Below are 17821 nucleotides of genomic sequence, written 5' to 3'. Positions count from 1 at the left end.
CTCCTCGCCCCAGATTCTTATTAATATATATATATATATATATATATATATATATATATATATATATATATATGGTGCCTTCTATGGTTACTTTGTTTTTGACAAAGTACCATTACTTGATGTGTTTTCACCATTGGATGATGGATTAGAAAATTAATCCAATGGTGAAAACACACAAAGTAAGGCTTACTTTGTCAAAAACAAAGTAACCATAGACTTTACCATATATATATATAATAGATAACAGTGATAACGTTTTCAATTGTTACCATAAATGAAATCAAATTTTAATGCAGGGATTTGGGTTTTTTTTAGAAAACGATTTAGATTATTAATTTGTGATAAAAAAATTGGTCTTGTTTAACTAAAATGAATATAAGTTTCTGCTTAAATAAATGAATATAAATTGAGTTTTCATGAGTAATGGTGAAAAAGTTTTCTTCCACGCTAATTAATTAAATTTCAATTGCATTTTAATATTTTATAATTATAATTAAATTTTTTTATTTTTAATTTATTTTTTAATATATATATATATAGGGGAGGGATCAAGTGAGAACCCTCCCTTAGGTGAGGACACTACCTAGTTTTGATACATTTAATTAAAGATTAAATAAGAAAATGAGGATGGAGGGATTCGAACCTAGGCCTAGGGCATAGGAAGAGCATAGCGCACACCATATACCGCTGAGCCACTTGATTTTGTCTGTTTATTATATAATTCCTTTATTTATATATTTTTTTTTTGGTAAGAAGGGAAGAAAAAAAACAAACAAACAAAAACCTAACCCGGGATCAGTCTAGGAAGACTGACCCCAATCCTATCCTCAAGAAGAGAAGGTAACAGAAAAGAAGGAGGAACGGAAAGGGTAGAAACACCTAACATCCCCCCATGCCCAGCAGCTGCCAAGCGATCCGCCACGCGGTTTTGCTCCCTATAAATATGGGAGAAGGTAAGAGAATCGAAGGCAGGACGAAGCCTCAAGATGGCTTTAATAAGATTCTGACTCTTAAGACAAACAACATGTCTATCCGAAATCCTGTTGATAGCCTCCAAATTGTCAGACTCCATCGAAAGTCTTTTAACACCCATGCGAATGGCGAGTTTAATGCCAGACAAGATCCCCCAGAGCTCCGCAGTAAAGGAGGAGCCCGTACCTAAGTTATGGGTAAACCCAACCAGCCAGGCGCCACCAGCATCCCGAAGAACTCCACCAGCAGCAATTCTGCCATTACTAAGGCAGGAGCCATTCGTATTCAACTTGACAACCCCTTCCTTGGGCTTCCTCCAACCAACTAACTAGACCTCTTTAACCGGGGCGGGGTGAACCAGGGGCTCTCCTTCAAAACTCTTTGTAATAACAGAGAGTTTTTTCGAGAAGTAAAACCGGAGGTCAGGAATAAAGACAGTCTTCTCAGCAAATAACTCTTCATTCCTCCATTTCCACATTTGGTGACAAATAATAGGGAAGAGAATAGCCGCGTGCTCCATACTGGCCAACAAATTCCCATTAACGCCTTCAGAGAACCAGTAAATATCAGAGAACCCCATAAAGGAAGGAAGGATGTGGTGAGGAAGGACCCCTTCCCAAACCTTTCTACTATTCGGGCAATCCCTCAAAGCATGGCACAAGGTTTCCACATGGCCGCTGCATCTGCTACAGGCACCAGATACAGCCAAGTGCCTTCTGTGTCTATCTACATTCGTGAGGAGCCTGTCTTTGACTCCCAGCCATAGGAAACTCCTAATGCGGTAGGGGACTTTGAGGGCCCAAATGGACTTCCAAATTTCCAAGGGAGGATCAGCCCTATTAGGGGTAAAAGCTTCATAGGCCGATTTGCAAGAATAAGAACCATTATTAGTCAAGGCCCAGAAGTGTCTGTCCTTATCCTCCTCCTGATTACTAATCTTCACACCTCTAATATTAAGGAGGGTCTCCAGGCTAAGAAAGGAGTCGAACTTAGACCAGATCCAGTCTCCCTCCGAGTCCACCACATCAGCAATTCTCCAGGAGAGGAGATCATTCGGCGGAGGGGTGATGCACACCTCAATCAACGGTTTGTCACCAATCCAGGTGTCATACCAGAAACTAATGGATCTCCCATTACCCACCTCCAAGCCAATCCCCGTACAGAACTCAGCAAAAACAGCACTAAGCCCTTTCCAGAGGAAGGAACAACTGACAACCCTCTCCTTCGGGCCACCAAAGATTCTATCTTTCCTATACTTGCCGCACAAAAGACGAACCCAAAGGGAGGAGGGGGATTGCCACATTCTCCAAAGAAGCTTCATTAACAGGACTTTATTATTGTCCTTAGCTTGCGTTATACCAAGACCCCCCCTACTCTTGGGCTGGCAGGCTTCCTTCCAAGGGACCAGGTGAATCTTCCTCCCATCCCCACACTCTCCCCACAGAAAACGCCGATTAATTTTATCAAGGTCGTTGAGGACCGGCTCAGGGAGCTTACAGGCTTGCATGATGTGATTTGGAGCAGCGCAGTTGATAGACTGGATTAAAGTAAGGCGACCTGCAAGGGAAAGAGAATTAGCTTTCCAGCTAGCACACAAACCGTTAGATTTGTCTAAAATGTCTTTAAAAGAGGCTTTGGACACCCTGTCACTATGAAGAGGGACCCCAAGGTATTTCCCAAACGATTGAGTCAGGGGAATGCCAGACATCTCACTCAGTCTTCTACACAAGCTATTATCCATATTCTTGGAACAAAGCATACGGGATTTATGGATGTTAATCTTCTGGCCAGAAGCCTCACAAAAGCAGTCGAGGATATCCATCACAACCTTAATTTGTTCCTCATTACCCTCCACAAAAAGCATGACATCATCAGCAAAGAGTAAATGGGTAACAGGGTGGAGAGTCCCTTTGCTCACCGCCTCTTGGATCAGGTGAGACAATCTTTCCATGGCAATAACAAAAAGGAAGGGGCTCATAGGATCCCCTTGACGAATACCCCTGGATGGAGAGAACTCATCCGACATATCCCCATTGATCATAACCTGGAAAACAGGAGAGGAGATACACTTTCCAATCAAATTCCTCCAGTTCTCCGGGATACCAGCTTTGGCTAAACTATCTAGAAGAAAGCTCCAGTTCAACCTATCATAGGCTTTCTCTAGATCCAGCTTGAGAGCCACGATCCCTTTCTTGCCTTTCTTAATCTTCATAGAATGGACAACCTCTTGGGCAATAACAACATTATCCATCAATTGTCTTCCAGGAACAAAGCTCCCTTGATTTTGGCTGATAATATCCGGAAGGATCTTCCGGATTCTATTAGCCACAATCTTAGTAATAGCTTTATACAAGACATTACAAAGACTGATGGGTCTCATCTGGAGAAAGGAAGAAGGCTTGGCAACCTTAGGAATCAAGACAAGGAGGGTTTTATTAACCAAACTGATATTGTTCGAACCACCAAAGACACCTAACACAAAGCTGTATATACCCTCTTTAACAGTGTCCCAGTGTTTATGATAGAAACTAGCGGGGATACCATCAATACCAGGAGCCTTAGTGGAACCGATGCTGGAGAAGGCCAGATCAATCTCTTTAAGCTCAATGGGATGGAAAGCATTATTAATAGCATCCTCCCCCAAACGAGGAAAGGAAATGCCAGAGTGGGCACTCTCTAGGTCCACAGCTTCCTCTCTGAACAGGTCCTTGTAGAAATCAAGGGCAAGGCGCCGAATGTCCTCCTCCTCAAAAATCCACTCACCACTGGCGTCTTTAATAGCCTCGATCCTATTTCGCTGTCTCCTAATGATCGTTGAGAGGTTGAAAAACCTGGTATTCCGGTCCCCGTCTTGAATCCAAGCCTTCCTAGATTTCTAGAACCACAGAAGCTCTTCCTGTCTAAGCACAGCTTCCAACTCGTTCTGAAGAGCTCTTAGGTGACCATTCAGGCTATGATCAAAACGAACCTCCAAGCAACGCTGAACACCTTCCATTCTCCTCAAGAGTTTGTTCTTCCTCCTGATAATATGACCAAAAGTATTTTTATTCCAAACAGCCACATTCCTCCTAAATTCCTCAGTAGCGAGGAGAACATCAGAGTGGGGATGCCAATTGCTTTTAACGAAATCCTTAAACTCGGGGTGAGACTCCCAAGCCACCAGATACCTAAAAGGTCTATTACCTTTCAGCCGATTTCCTTTGACCAAATTAATGAGGATAGGGCAATGGTTTGAGTGACGGAAAGGGAGATTAAGTACCTTGACCTCAGGAAACCTATAAATCGCTGCAACATTAGCGTACACCTTATCCAACCTAACAAACACACTATTCCTTTTCCAGGTAAATTTGTGGCCAGCAGCACCCAGGTCCGAAAGCCCGCACATATCCATACTTTGCTTATGATTAAGACACCGGTTCACATAATGATTACCCCCTCCTCTCTGATCACTCAAGAGGGCAATGTCATTAAAATCCCCGGCAACCAACCACGCCTCCACCATGTTAGAGCTAAAAGAATGAAGGATCTCCCACAGCCTTCTTCGGTTAGTCGAAACAGGATCAGCATAGACGAAGGTAATAAAGAAGGGTTTATTACCCGGGTAACACACCTTACTATGGATGAATTGACTGTCCATAGTAACAATATCAATATTGACTTGACCTGGCTTCCAAAAGAGCCAAATCCCCCCTGCCCGGCCAGTAGCATCCGACCTGACGCAATTCCAATTCTTAAACTTTCTAACCACCTCATCTGCTTTGGCTCCACTAACCTTGGTCTCAAGAAGGACAAAGCAGGAAGGGTTAAACTGTTTAATGAGATCATTGACATGAATGCGGGTAGCCTTGCTCGCCGCACCTCTAACATTCCAAACGAAGAAGTCCATCAGAGGGGGAGACTATAGACGCAGGCCCAAACCCTAGATCAGGTATTTGTTCGGGGCTCCGGAGAGCCTAGAGGCGGTCCCAGAAGGACCCCTTTTATCCAAAGAATTCAAACCATGAAGGTTCTTTTTAGGTTTCCCTTTGGGATTCTTCATGTTTAACTTACTCACTCTTATAGTCTTACCAATAGGAGCATCAACAGGAGGATGTAGAGTACTCGCCTCCCTACTCAAACCCTTCCCAGCTGACAGGATAGACTGGGGAATCTCTTTGCCTTTAGCAGAAGCATTAGAGACAAAAAGAGGATTAATAGAATTACCCAGACTAGAGGCATGCTCTACCGACTCCAGACCAGGCATGCTTAAATCAATCTGCTTATCAGAAGGATCCGAGTCCTGATCTTCCTCCATAGACAAAACACCGAACCTTGACCCGGAACCCGAAGCTGAGTCCACTCCAGTCTCAATCCCCTTCTTAATATCCGGGGGTCTGACCTTGATCTCAGGAGCAATCTGGAGAGTAGTCATCTTCGTACTGATATCTGGTGAATGATTAGCATTAACATTAGCCCGTGGCTTCCTTCTCACTGGCCTCTTGGCAAGCATCCATGGGCCAAAGCTCCTTACTTCCCCTTGACTCTTCTTAGCTTCGCCTATGATAGGTTGCACTAACTCCTCCACGTCCTTCCTCCTCTTAGGACAACCCTCAAGGGTATGGCCAAACATACCACATTCATAGCAGGTGTTGTGTATACCTTCATATTCAATATGATAGACCTTGTTTTGAGTACATAACTGAGAAAGAAGAGGCTTAGCGAGATCAATATCGATACAGACCCTGGCAAACTTGCCTCTCACTGCCCCAATGGTAGTCTTATCAACATGGTGGACTTTCCCAACAAGGCTACTAATCTTGTTCAGGAACCTATCACTGTAGTATTCAAGAGGTAGGCCCGGGAACCTAACCCAAGTAAGGATCCAATACTATAATTTTTAAATAAAAATACAATTGCTTTAGTTTGTTCATCATACAATTCTTTTATTTATATATTATTAATTGCCTCTGATGCTAAAAAAAAATATAATACTATATTTTTTAAATAAAAATACGTTTGCTTTAGTTTGTTCATTATACAATTCTTATTTATATATTATTAAGTGCATCTGATGCTAAAAACTATATTTTTTAAATAAAAATATATTATATATTTTAATAAAATTTCATATTAATATTTTATTTATATAAGAAAATATATTTTTTAAAACATACGTTAGAACATATATTTTAACTTTTAAAACACGAACTATAAAGTTTAGAACATACGACATATTTTTAGAATATACGTTATGTTTTTTAGAACATACGTTATGTTTTTTAGAACATACGTTATGTTTTTTCGAACATGATTTATAAATTATATTATAGAACAAATGCAAAAATGATCTAGATATCTACTGATTTTTTAGAACATTATACTTAATTTTTAGAACACAAACTATAAACTTTAGAACATACGTTATGTTTTTTAGAACATACGTTGTGTTATTTAGAATATAAATTATATTATAGAACAAATGCAAAAATAGTCCATATAATATTTTTTAAATAAAAATATATTATATATTTTAATAAAATTTCATATTAATATTTTATTTATATAAGAAAATATATTTTTTAAAATATACGTTAGAACATATATTTGAACTTTTAAAACACGAATTATGAAGTTTAGAACATACGACATATTTTTTAGAACATACGTTATCTTTTTTTAGAACATGCGTTATATTTTTTAGAGCATGAGTTATAAATTATACTATAGAACAAATGCAAAAATGATCCAGATATTTACTGATTTTTTTAGAACATTAGACTTAACTTTTAGAACACAAACTAAAAACTTTAGAACATACGTTATGTTTTTTAGAACATAAGTTATGTTATTTAGAATATGAGTTATAAATTATATTATAGAACAAATGCAAAAATGGTCCATATATTTATTGATTATTTTAAAACAATATGCTTAATTTTTAGAACATCGTCCTTAACATTTTAAAACATAAATTGCAAAAATATAGAGGAATTAAATAAATAAGAAATTGGAGCATGTTCTTGGATTTATTTTTCTATTAGTAATTCATTATTATGCACATTTCTTTTTTTCTATTAATAATTTATTATTATGCACATTTCTTTTTTTTTCTATTAATAATTCATTATTATGCACATTTAATCGATATTAATAAGTGTATGCGTCAAATATTAAACAATAGAAGATACAAGGAGAGTAGTATATTAAGCAGCGCGCGACATAATACACAAAAGAAATAATTAGCTTAGTGGTAAGGAGTATGGAGTATAGGTGGGAAGCCTGGGTTTGAATCCCTATATATATATATATATATATATATAATATATATATATATATATATATATATATATATATATATATATATATATATATATATATATTATAGGTGGGCGGGTTGGGCTGGGCTTGGGAATTAGTTTTCTTAACTCAGCCCAGCCCGGCCCGAGCCCGATGCAAATATAATACGGGCTGGGTTGGGCTTGGACAAAGTAAATATATGTCAAGCCCGATTAGGCTCGGCCCGAACCCAGCCCGACCCAACCCATGAACAAGTCTATTCTTTCCCATCAGACCTGTCAGGAAGGGTTGACAAACACCAAATAAATTCAGCTACATCATGTATTTATGGGGTGAAATGTTTTGATGAATAAAGGATTCAAGGATTTAAAATGTCCAAAAGAAACATATATTATTTAAAAATGAATTAGATGGCTCTCTAGTAGCCAAAAATAGATAGCAAGCATCAAAATCTGTTTCAGCATCCATTAACAAAAGAATCAATCAAGCATAGCAAACTAAAACAACTACCAATAACAAAATTGAAAAATTAAAGAAATAACATTTTATACAATTAGAATCACACCAATGTCACGTTGACAACCACAGAAAAAAGAATAGTCATGTATCAGATAGGCTGACGATAAGCCTTCTGAAGGACTTATTAATTTCAATAGAATTCCTAGCAAAGTGGCAGTGCCCTATAATGGACCTATAATTTTTTGAAAAAAACTAAAAATAGCATACAAAAAATAAGAATGGAAGCAAAAAGGAAAAAACAAAAAGTCTTATTCTATTTGTATGTTATTTTCTATCAAACTATTGTGCTTGTTTTTGTTTGGTGCAATGTTTCAATTTTTATTTTCTCCTTTAATCTATTTTAAATTCTATTGTTTGATCCAAAAAGTAAAAACTTAAGGCTCATTGCACCAAAATGAGAAATGGTCAATTAGATGCTTGACTCTCTTTCAAAGGCAAGTAATTTTGGTTTTTTATTTTCCTTAACAAGGCATTAGTCAACTAAACAACAATAGCTACATCTTCATCTCAGAAATCCAATTTTTCAATCATCTCTACAACTACCGAAAGTGATTTATATATAATCAGGCATAATTTCCTTTATTGGCAATGAATTACCAAACATAAAAATCAAATTGTATATCAACTAAACTACATTTTTTTTAGATATACAGTTTAGACTCCCGCAGAAACAACCATTAGATCAGTATAAAGTTTAGACTCAAGTTACTTATCATCCTCAGTGTGGAATGGGATGGTTTTGGCCGGAAACCTTATGCAATCCAGTGTTAGAATATCCTTTTTTGTTCTTCTCAAGAAGAGCCCGGAAGATCTGTTGATACAATCACATCTTAACATTAATTTTCTTCCTCTTTCTTCATTAGAGTTGTTTTTTCCATTGGAATTTTGTCAATCATCAGAATATTTATGGACTCACCATCTGAAATTATTGAATGCTTCAGTAGAACTATTGGAAGTTGTACACGGTTAGGACATACAAGATTACTTTGAGGGGATTTGGTTGGGTGAGTACAAAAGAAGAAAGAAAGGAGTGGAAGATAGTTGAGGAGGTTGAGTTGATTTATACAAAATTTTGGAAAGCAGTTGATCCAGACTATTGAAGTAGCACTAGTCCAAGCAGCTTAAATGTTCTTCATATCCACATACTAAGATAGTTTATAGCCCTTTCATATTGTAAAAGGTTCTGCAACAGTCGGCCTTTTAAGTAAACATAACAAGACTGGGCAAATGGAAATAAGAGGCTAGAAAGAAGACCCAATTAGTGGTTTGCCAAACTCCATCATTCAGCATATCCTCTCATTTTTGCCTTCAACCAAACAAGGTATTCAGACTGGAATTATATCAGAACTGTGGCTGAATCAATGGACTCAAGTCCCATTTATCATCTTCCATTCCACTGGTATGTCTTATAAAAACTTCTTTAAATTCATTGACAAAACATAAACTTCCTAGCCCACATCTTGCCTGTCAGTCGTTTTCTATTGCAACATTCTGCAATCAGTGCTTCAATATAATTTTTTCTTTCTTTTTGTTTCTGAAGATCCGCTCAAGAACTCAAATGTTGACATGGATTTTCTTCATGTTTTTTCAATGTCATTTTTCCTGCACAAAATCAACTAAGTTAAAATCATGTGTTTTCGAGATGGATTTGGATTTTTCACTATCATTCTAGATGGGGTCAAATTTTTTCACTATCTCTCTCTATTCATATTTCTCCATTGGTTTTGATAAAAAAAAAACTCAATAGCTATATCCTTACATATCTCTATCTCTCTCTAAGCAAGAATACAAATTTAAACAATCTTGTTTGCAACCAAAATGATCTACTGAGACAGCCATTCTACCATATTGCAACTACTTTGCTCCAAATTCAACAAGGCATTATATGTATAAACTCAATGGGGCAGTTCAAAGTAAAAAAGAAAAAACAATACTTATATATTAAAAGTACCGCCTTTGGCCAGATTAGAAAAATAAACTAAAAATCAGTTTTAAATCTTGGAAAAGGATAGGCAAAAAAACTATAAATACTTTTGGTAGAAAAGCACAGGCAGAACAACGCTCTTCTGTAAACTAGGTCAAATATTGGAAATTTCTTTTTTGTCCAACTCGTATTTCTTTTTGCCCAAATTGTATGTTTGTGAAATATTTGATGTTTTTGTCCAGCTCGTATATTTATTTTATTTGTTTTCACGTCTAATCATACGTTTGTGATTTGTTATTAATAACTAATAAAATGACGCATATATAAATTGTACATGATAATAATTCATGATAGAGAAAACAATTTGATAGATTATTTCTCAAATTGAACAACTTATCAACACTAATTTATAAACTATAGTAATTTGACATAATTTAAATTATTAGTTGACATTATTATAGATAATTTTTTAAAACTGAATTTTTATATAAATTTTTCCTCAGCTTTTCAGACAATTGATTTAAGAAAATAATTTTCAACATACAAATTAAAGAAAACACAAATTAGGAAAAGCCCTTGAATTATCTATGATCCAACTTAATTCACTCGAATAACCTGATACAAAAGAAAAAAAAATTGATGGAAACAAGAGTGGCTATCGTTGAATGACTTTAATATTATACTTTTATATCTTGTTTTCAAATTGGGTGAGATAGTAAAAAAAAAGACATAAATATGAATTTGTTATTCCTATCATAAATTTGTATCCACCATATTTAGTGATTGTGATCTTATAGCCAACAAACTACCATTTCATACTCTCCCTTCTTTATTTGACAATTTATTTCCCCTTTTAGTATATACTAATCAACATTCTTCTGTCACTGCCACTAGATAATTGCTCAATTTACAAGACTGCTTCCACAAATTAAAATAAAATATAACATAAAAATAAAGAATTTAAAACAATCAGTAACTTAAATTTTTATAATAGTTTTGAGTTTGCAGTAGCCACTTTTCTTAAAGAAAGAAAAAGCCATTAGTAAATATTTTATAGGACTAATTACATAATTCACAAAATATATTAAAACATATAAAAAAAAAAGTTATTGCTTGTTCAACTATAAACTTTTTCTTCTCTAATATTAGAATTGCATACCCTGAATTTGGTCGTTTTACTTTTTAAAGATGCGTGCAACATATTCCGCATTTAACATACTTTTTTTAGGCAAGTTTAGAAGACTAACTGAACATTTTATGCAAGTCCAGGAACCTATCAGGACACTTTAAAGTTCAAGAGCCAATCAAATTTTTTGGACAAGTTCAGAAGTAATTGATGTATTAAGCCAAAATATTAAGTAGAAATATAAGAAAATTAAAAGTCATGAGGAGTAACTTATAAAGGAAAAATAGAATTGGAAAGAATACATGCATTGAAAAGTCATATATTAGGCTTCCTTTTTTGTTGTATTTGTCCTTGATTCAGTGCCTGCACTGCATTGTAAAACTTGTTGAATACTTCCTTGAAAACAACAATGGTGGACAAAAGATTTAGATCTATGATAAGCCATGATCATTCTTGTATGTCGTCATCTTCATATCCTCATTTTTTCTCATATCTTTTATGTATTATTTAGCTTTCAACAATTATGAAACCACCACCCAAAATATAGCAAAAGCTTGCTCAGGGCGTTACATATATATGCATAATCTTCCTCCAAGATTCAACCAGAAATTACTAGACAACTGCACTTCCATGTACAGATGGTATGATATGTGCCCATATATTGACAACTCAGGATTTGGTCCTGAGATGTTGGGATTGGGAGAAAAGGGTTGGTTTTCCACTGACCAATTTTTTCTTGAACTGATTTTTCATACCAGAATGAAAACCTATGCTTGTTTAACCAATGATTCTTCCTTAGCCTCTGCCATTTATGTACCTTTCTATGGTGGAATTTATCTTGGAAGGCATCTTTGGGATTCTAATGCAACTGTAAGAGATTCTTTGGGTATTGATCTTTTCAACTGGCTGCTTCACAAACCTGAATTGAAAAGAATGTTGGGTGGAGATTATTTCTTCGTTGGCGGAAGAATCTCCTGGGATTTTAGAAGAATCGGGGACCAAAACAGTAGATGGGGAGGAAACCTGATGCAGTTGCCTGAATCAGAAAACCTGACAATGCTAACAATTGAAGCAAGTTCATGGAGTAATGAAATTGCAATACTATATCCAACTCATTTCCATCCCGAGACTCAGAATCAGATTAAGGAATGCTAACAATCCTGTTGAAGTGATGAAAGTGTTTGAGGAATCAGTATTCTGCCTGCAGCTACCGGTGTTCGGCTTTTGATTCCATTATAGCAGGTTGTATTCCTGTTTTCTTCCATCCAGGATCTGCATATGTCCAGTATGTATGGTACTTGCCACAGGATTATACAAAGTATTCACTTTTCATACCCAGAAACTTAGTGAAAAATGGGAGCTTAAGTATCTATCAGACATTGGTTAAGGTTTCGAACTGTTGTTAATAAAAATAAAAAGAGAAGAGTTTGAGAAGAAAAGGACTGTACTTGAATAAATTAAAATGAAGAAGAAATTACAATTTATAGAAAGAATGATAACTACCCACTATGAAAGTGGTCCACTAATTAAATAACTAATGAAACGTGAATAAAGCACAAATAACAAACAACTAAAAAATAGGAACAGCAGTTCCTAAACACATTTCTAACACTCCTCCTTGCTTTAGGAACTGCAAACACCAATTTTGTGCCTTAAAATCTCGAACCTGCTGACTGGAAGTGGTTTTGTGAATAGATCCGCCAACTGATCTTCTGATCTGCAGTAAACCAGAGTCACAAGATCTTCTTTCTGCACTTCTGTTAAGAAAAAGAGCTTGATGTTGAAATGCTTTGTTTTCCCATGAAACACAGGGTTATGGGAAATAGCAATTGCAGCTTGATTGTCAACAAAAATCTCGCTGCTTTCTTTTTGCTCCAGATTCATATCCATTAAAATCTTCCTCAGCCACAGAGCTTGATTGACAGTAGCTGCCGCAACAACAAACTCACCTTCAGCAGTCGATTAAGCTACCGTTTCTTGTTTTCTTGAACTCCATGAAAAAAATCCAGATCCAAATGTGAAACAGTAACCAGAAGTACTCTTCATATCATCAATAGAACCTCCCCAATCACTATCTGAGAAACCCATCAGCTTGAATTCCTTGTTTTTTGTGAATTTAAGGCCAAAGTCACTTGTTCCTTTGACATATCGCATCACTCTCTTAGCAGCCTGAAGATGCAATTCACTTGCACAATGCATAAAGCGGGACAGAATGCTTACAGCACTTAAAATGTCAGGTCGTGTTGCTGTAAGATACATCAAGCAACCAACCAAAAATCTAAAATATCCATCATCCAGTTTTTCAGCTCCATCTTCCTTACATAACTTCTCCTTTTGGTTCATAGGAGTGCTAACGGCTCTGCATTCTTCTAATTTAAACTTCTTCAAAATCTCTCTGGAATATTTCTTTTGACAAATGAAGACTTCATGTTCACTTTGTTTTATCTCCATCCCAAGAAAGAAAGTCATCAAACCAAGATCTGTCATCTCAAAAACCTCCATCATCTCTTACTTAAATTTTTCCACAAGAGTTATGTTGTTTCCTGTCACAAGCAAATCATCTACATATAAGGAAATAATAAGGATGTTAGCTCCATTGTGCTTGACATACAATGTTGATTCAAATAAGCTCCTGGAAAATCCCAAAACATGCAAATGTGCATCAATTCTGCTGTACCAAGTTTTAGGAGCTTGTTTCAAAGCATAGAGTGCTCTTTTGAGAGGATAAACCTTGTCTTCTCCTTCTTTTACATGGCCTTCTCGTTGCTCTACATATATCTCCTCTTCTAAAAAACCATTTAAAAATGCTGACTTAACATCTAAATGATACAACTTCCAATTATTTTGTGCTGCAACAGCAAGCAAGAGTCGGATGGTATCGAGTCTAGCAACAGGTGCAAAGGTATCTGAGTAGTCTACTCCGAATATTGGAGCATACCCTTTAACCACAAGCCTAGCTTTATATTTGTTAATTGAGCCATCAGCATTAAGCTTGGTTCTGAACACCCACCGAACTCCAATCACCTTTCTATTTTTGGGTCGATCAACCAACTCCCAAGTATTGTTCTTTTCAATCATGGATAACTCCTCCTTCATTGCAGCAGCCCAATTTTGATTCGTCATGGCTTTTTCATAATCTGTAGGTTCAGAAACAGCAATATTGCAACTTTGATAAATGTCAGAGAGCAGCCTCGTTCCTCTCACATGAACTTTATCCACTGTTTCATTTTGCCAATCTTCATCTTCTTCAATGCTTGAGCCAGAAAACTTTAGTGTCAACTGATTCTTCTTCTCAGCTTCATCCCAATTCCACTCTTCATCTTCCATAAAGTGCACATCCCTGCTTATTACAATGTTTTGAGTTTGGGGCTGGAAAACTCTATAAGCTTTTGAAGACAAGCTATAGCCGATAAAGATTCCTGGATGTGCTCTTTTGTCTAGCTTATCTCTTTTGTTCTGTGGAATATGAGTGAAACACAAACATCCAAAAACTTTAAGAAAATCTAGAGATGGTTTGTGTCCATACCATGCTTCAAAGGGTGTCTGATCCTTTAATGCTCTTGTGAGAAGCCTATTTTGCAAAAATATAGCAGTGTTTGCTGCTTCGGCCCAAAAATCCTTTGGTAGATTCTTCTCATGAAGCATGCATCGAGTCATCTCCAATATGAATCTGTTTTGTCTCTCACTTACACTGTTTTGTTGCGGCGTATAAGGAACTGTTAATTGGTGTTGGATGCCTTCCTCCTCACAAAATCGATTGAAAGCATGAGAGGTGTACTCCTTGCCATTATCCGATCTAAGAATTTGAATTTTACATCCACTCTCATTTTCAACTCTAGCTTTGAATTTCCAGAACACTTGAGCCACTTCCGACTTGTTCTTCAAAAAGAAAATCCAACACATACGAGTGAAATCATCAATAAATGCAGCATAATAAAGACTACCATTAAAAGAAGGTGTTGTTTGTGGGCCAGCAATGTCTGTATGTATCAGCTGTAGCTTCTTTGAATTTTACAAGTTTTGTTGAATTTCAGGAACATATAATAAATCAGGAATTAACTTTGTACATGAACAGCTTGTTATTGCAACTGTCCCCTTTCCTTTGACTGAAATATAATCTCCATTACCAATCCTAACTTTGGTGATGTTTGTTGGCTTCAAATCTTTGAAAAGATCTTTGTCATTTTTCATGTGATTGGTGCAACCACTGTCAATTAGCCAGCTTTCACTTGATGCGCTACTTACAATACATGTAGCAACAAACAATTGACCCCCCTCCTCTTGATCAACAATTTGTGCTTCTTCATCTTGCTGATGATTTTTGTTTATGCATATAATAGCTTCATGCCCTATCTGGTTGCATTTGTTGCATTTGGCACCTGGTCTTTTCCAACATTTGAAGTGTGGATGTGACTTTCTGCCGCAATGTTGGCATGGAGGATGAGGTCCCTTCTTGCTTCCAGCTTTGCTCTTATTATTGTAGGCTGTAAAACGTCCAGTTGAGCCTTGATTGTTGTTGAACTTCTTCTTCTGATTGTTTCGTGCATTCTCATAATGCTTAACAGGTAAGGCTCCTTCAACAACTCCTTCTTGTCTCATAACTCTTTTCTGCTCATGTGCTTGCAGAGAATTTAGAAGTTCTGCAAGTGTAATACTTGACAAATCCTTAGTATTTTCTAAGGTGGTTATTGATGCTTCAAATCTTTCCGGAACCGTCACAAGAATTTTCTCAACAATTCTTGAGTCTGGCATGGTAGAACCAAGTAATCTGACATTGTTTGCAATATTCAACAACCTATTAGAATACTCCTTGATAGATTCAGTATCCTTCATCTTCTACAACTCAAAGTCCCGAATCAAGTTCAGAGCTTGCATTCCTCTGATTCTTTCATCTCATGCATACTCCTTCTTGAGATAGTCCCAAACTTCCTTTGCTGTCCTTAATGACATAATGCGAGTGAAGATGGTTGCAGAAACTGCACCAAACAGGCAAGCTTTCGCCTTGGACTTCCTTGTCTTCTTCTCTTTTTGTGCCTTGATTTGAGCCATAGTAGGATTGTTTGGAAGTTCTGGAATTTCATAATCTTCTTCCACTGCTTCCCAAAGATCCAAAGCTTCCAGGTATGTTTCCATGCGAACTGCCTAGATTTGATAGTTATCTCCATTGAACGCCGGTGGAGCGACTGAGGAGAAACGTACTTCGGCCTCCATGACTGATTAAACTCACGCACAAGTCCCTTAAGAAAAAGGTTGCTCTGATACCAATTGTTGTTAATAAAAATAAAAAGAGAAGAGTTTGAGAAGAAAAGGACTGTACTTGAATAAATTAAAATGAAGAAGAAATTACAATTTATAGAAAGAAGGATAACTACCCACTATGAAAGTGGTCCACTAATTAAATAACTAATGAAACATGAATAAAGCACAAATAACAAACAACTAAAAAATAGGAACAGCAGTTCCTAAACACGTTTCTAAGACCAACGAAAAAAGAAGAGAAATGAGAGAGGAGGTTATAAGGTTGATACCCAAGATAATATATGTAAATCCATCGGCATTGATGGAAGTTGAAGATGCATTTGAGATAGCAGTAAAAAGGGTTATCGAAAGAATTGAAAATAACAGAAGAAATGTTTCATCAAACGATAAAGATAGCTCTTGGAGTTGGGACCACAAGCTCTCTTCAATGGGCCAACCGCAATGGGATACTTACTTTTCTGATGTAATCTTCACCGAGAAATAGGAATAGGAATTCAAATCACAGTCATCCATTCATTAGGGTTTTGTTTCATTTACCATTAATTTATGTGTTTTATCTTCTCGTCTGGAGGTGAACTTATGTATTAATCACAAAAATAATGATACCAATTGGTTGGTCTTTTTTTATTATGAGAATACCCAACACAAATATATACTAAATATTGATCATTTTTATTGAAACCATTTCTCAAACTAAAATTACTAAAATCTAAAAACTAAAACTGAAATGTGAAATTAATTGATAAAAACTAAATAAAAAAAAAAAGGATTGGAAATCTCTTAAGTTGTCATCTCAATAATTTATTACGAAATTAATTGTTGGAAAGGAACTTAAACTTCATTAAGAATTAGAACTTAACACATTTACAAAGAAAAGGAGGACACCACAATCTAACTAAGAATCAGCTCATCGAGCTAAGACATCAACAACCAAATTCATAGACCTCTTGATAAAACTAATTGAACAATTGACTAAATTATTTCATAAGGATTTGCAATCACCAATAATCAAACCAGCTACATAATGTGTCTCTTCTTTGCGATGAATAACATGGATGGACAATGAGTATGATTCCACAAGTTCTTTAACCAACTCAGGGTTTCATTATTTGGAGTTTTGTAATTTTTATTGCCCTATTTAATGTAAAGGAATTAGTGCACAAATATGAATTATTTTCCACAAGATGGTTTCAGCTGGTTCAATGTCAAGGAATTGTTTTGTTCTTTCTAACATTCTCTTCAATTTATGTTTCTTCTTCTTCTTTTTTCTCTTCTTCCTTTTGAGAAGTTGAACGAGAATTTGAGTTGTTTTCAAGTATCATGGCTTTTCCTATTTCATTGAACTTGGGGTTTGTCCATTTTTATCTCACCATGTTAAGATCTGAAAGGCTAGAAAAGGAGTATAAGTTTTTGAGTTAAAAATGATGGATGTTATTGTTCTGTTATTATTTGTCTTTGTAACAACAATTAATCAATTTATATATTAAAATTTGATATTGTGCTTTAATTGTGACAGTATCAAATTTTGTGATTTTATCTCAAAAGGAGGGATATATAGAGCTAAGCATCATATTGTTGGAGAAAACACTAATGTCAAGAAGTGTGAGAGATGTCCACCGCATGTATGCCAAGGAATTTGAGATTATATGATATCAAAGAAGGCAAGTAAGGTTGTTGATGAGCATATTGATATTGATTTTACCAATTTAAATTGGTGCATAGGAAAAAACCAAAGCTAAAGGGTC

General features: G+C 36.0%; 1 pseudogene; it reads left to right on the top strand.

Moving 5' to 3' along the window:
* The first annotated feature begins 11226 nt into the window (after window positions 1–11226).
* On the top strand, window positions 11227–16560 carry LOC136222531 (probable xyloglucan galactosyltransferase GT12; annotated as a pseudogene).
* Window positions 16561–17821: the final 1261 nt, after the last annotated feature.

The sequence above is a fragment of the Euphorbia lathyris genome, chromosome 3 (genome assembly GCF_963576675.1).
Source record: "Euphorbia lathyris chromosome 3, ddEupLath1.1, whole genome shotgun sequence".
Taxonomy (NCBI): Eukaryota; Viridiplantae; Streptophyta; class Magnoliopsida; order Malpighiales; family Euphorbiaceae; genus Euphorbia; species Euphorbia lathyris.
The sequence above is the reverse complement of the archived record's forward strand: the minus strand, read 5'-3'. Positions and strand labels throughout refer to the sequence as shown.